A 3,479-nucleotide genomic window follows, 5' to 3' on the forward strand; every position below is an offset into this window, starting at 1 on the left:
ACCGAGCCCAGCCGCCGGCCCCTCGGCCGCCCCTCTCCGCCTCAGCCCCGCGCCCGAGGCAGGGGAGGCGGGGCGGGGGCGGGACGCGGTGCCCCGCGAGCCCGGCCCCGGCAGGCGGCGGGGCAGGCCAAGCAGGGTGGGCGGGGGGGAGGGCCGGGCGCTCTTCTTCGTCGTCTTCCTCCTCCTCCTCCTCCTCCTAGTCGTCTGGCCGGGCGAGAGGGGGCGGGGCTGCCGAGGCGCGCGCGCTCCGGGGCGGTGGCTGCTCTCGGCGGGGGCGGGCGGCCCGGGCTCCCGCGCTCTCGCCGCTCTTGACAGCGCGAAGGGGGGAGGGAGGGCGAAAGGCGGGCGAAAGGCGGGGCCTGGCGAAAGGCGGGGAGGGGCCTGGGCCAGGGCCGTGTAACCGTCGGGCCCGCTCGAGGCGAGGCGCCGATTGGCGGAGCGGACGCGCGCGCGCCCCGGCCAATCCAGCCAATGCGGAGAGGGGCGGGCGGGGCCGCCCGCCAGGCGGCCAACCGGGGCGGGGGCCCGCCCGCCTCGCGGCGCCTAACTGACAGCGCGCGGGAAGCCGCGCCGCAGCTCCCCCGGGGCGCCAGCCCCCTGCCTCGGGTAGGGGAGGAGAAGAGACCCCTGTGGCTTTCCCTATGGAAATCGGGGCCTCTTCCCTCCCCCTCGAAGCCTTCCGAGCCAGCCGGCTGCCTGCGCGCCAGGCTTGGCGGGAGGCGGGGGTAGGGCGGCCGAGGGGTTTCTTCCCCACATGCCGGGGATGTTTCCCGCAGCCGGGGGCGAGGGGGCGGGTGCTGCTCGCCTCTTGGGCTCGGAGGTGGTGGGCGCGCGAGGCACGCCGGGATATGTAGTTGCGGGCGCGCGGGGCGGTGGCGGCGCATGCGCAGAGAGGGTGACGGGGGCCGGGCTGGTGCGGCCGGGCGGGGCCTGACCCATCCTCGCAGGGCGGGAAGCGGCACTCGACACCCTGCGGGGACGCGGGCTGCTTGTCGTTAGGTTGAGAACAGCTCAGTTGTGTCTGTGATGTTGGTTTCCTCGGGTTATGTATGCGAGTAAGCTCTCGGTGCTGCCCGCTCTCCTGGCTGCTCGGGGAAAACGGCTGGGTCAGGCCAAGCTGATTGTGGCTGCGGTGTGGTGTGAGAGATGATGGATCTGCAAGTGAGAAACACTCATTCACTGATAAAGTATTGAAAAGGACAAAGTCTTCGAAGCAAAGGCAATAATGTTTTTGTTTTACAATTCAGCGCTGAATGGGATGTGCTTCTAAACAAGGCATAACATCTTACAAAAGCAGTAGGTATATATACTATTTTTAGACAAAGAACCATGTAAATCCTCAAAGAATGTTCATTTTTGGTTTTTTTTTAGATTATCCAACTATGTCTGGAGACTCCCTTCAGGTTATTTCCTGACCTACAGCAGCTGCATCTTACAAGACAACTAAGCGTGTCAATGAATTCTCACAGCCCTAAGACAGGTTATCTCTTGACTTAAACAGCTACATCTTACAAGACAGATTTGTATGAGATAATTAAACATACAAACCAGCTGCAGCAAAACTTACCAATTCTCACATGCAAAAGCATGGCAAAGCGTGTTAACCCTGTCTGAATTTGGAAGAAACTTGGTTGTAGTGGCACAGGTGTGCTGATCTGTCAGTTTAAATTTTCTGTACTGAATACCCAAATTCTTTGTCAAGAAGCACCCGCTAACCACAAGTCAGCAACAAAAGTGCTGAAGAATTTCTTTACCAACTGTTCAACTGTTTGCTCCCTTAAAGGGATGAAGACATCCTCAATCTCTATACCAGATCTCCAGCACAACCTCTGGAGTAAAGGAAATGTCGAAATATCCAGTTTGTCCATTGTAGAGTAAGAAAATGATCAGAAATAAATGTGGCACAGCCTCTTACTAGTCATTGTAGACAGTCAAAACACATAGGTCACAAGTAGATGCATCAGAAAATGACCTTAGAAGTGTTGAATAAATTGTTTTGAGATAAGCAAATGGTAATAACTTGTAGTTTACAGCTCACCCAATTCTCAGTGCCTTCTGCTAAACAGTGCTGGAAGAGCAGGGCTGCCCCAGAAAGGAGCCAGCTGCCAAGGAGATCCTAACCCGACATGGCAGTGCCCCAACAGGCAGGGCACCATGCCTCACTTTAGAGCAGTGGTGACAGGATCTGCTGATTGTCCAGTGGTTGTCAGATAAGCAGCAGAGAGGGCTACCTCTGCCACAGGGCCAGGTCTGGGACCAAGGCTGAGCTCTGGTGGAGCTCTGGCCCCTGAACAGTTGCCCTGAGTGAGGGTGGTCATGGCACCACAGCCTGCCCAGGCATTCAGTGGCCCAAGAGGCAGGATACGGAGCACCTTCTGAATGAGAAATTGCATGAAGAATGGGTAAATGTATTAGCAAAGAAACTCTTCTGTTAGTGAGAGGTTGATGTACTAAGTCCTATGGAAGCTTTTAGACTTTTACTAGATTGCTGTGGATCTGCAGCTTTAGGCACAGCACTTTTGAAAATGTGGCTCTAGGGTGCAGAGAATAAAAGTTCTCTCAGTGAGTGATTGAAGTGACAGATAAAAGATGTTGGTAGTGTAGGTGATTTCAGAGAGGGCATCATGATTTTTATATATTTTTGCATCCACAATTGCTCCTATACCACCTACTCTTTCCCGAATTCCAAATGTCACTCTTGTTCAAATTCTTTCTTCCAGCTTAAGCTTTTGAGCCTGTCTTTTTGAGCATTGTTCCCACATGACCCAGTACCTGCCCTCTGCACCCTGACACTCGTTGCTCTTTGCAGGCTCTTGTAGAACTCAGGAGAAGTCACCTGTTGAGTTGTATGGAAGTAGGATTAAGTCCGAGGATGAATATTTGTTGTCATAGGAGTCCCAACTGCTATTGGAATGGATGAAAGAAAAGTATCAGAAATAGAGAAAAGTTAAGCAAAAATTTTTTATCACCACCTCCTTTCAGGCTTAAAATTTTGAAAGTGTGTTGACACCCAGGAAGAGAACACGGCATGGAAATGTGTGAGCGGGCAGAGACCCACGAAAATGCAAGGTTCCTGTCAAGATATATCTCAGGCATAGTATCGCATAAGGCATAAGGGTGGCTTATCTGCACAACAGCCCAAACTAAGAAAATCCATTTTGTGCTGGGTCTCTACTGCTTGACCTGTCTCATAGTGCATATGCATTTCATTTAATTGCAACTGGTTAAGCTCATAGTTTTTAATATTTTAAGTATCCTTTCTCTGTATCCGAGTGTGCACTTTTCTCTCTCTTGTTTATCAGTTCCTCTACATTGTTTCTGGTTTTGTAATCTTTTGATGACATTCCTTAGTACCCTGTTTTCATTTGCTGTATTTGCTCCAACCTTTTCTTCTGTGAAGTTACTTTTCTGGGTCTTGCTTTACCCATTTTTTTTTGCTGCTTTCTTTCTTGGTTCTAATACTCTCTTTTCTCCACCTC

Source organism: Cuculus canorus, chromosome 2, assembly GCF_017976375.1.
Source record: "Cuculus canorus isolate bCucCan1 chromosome 2, bCucCan1.pri, whole genome shotgun sequence".
NCBI classification, from domain to species: domain Eukaryota; kingdom Metazoa; phylum Chordata; class Aves; order Cuculiformes; family Cuculidae; genus Cuculus; species Cuculus canorus.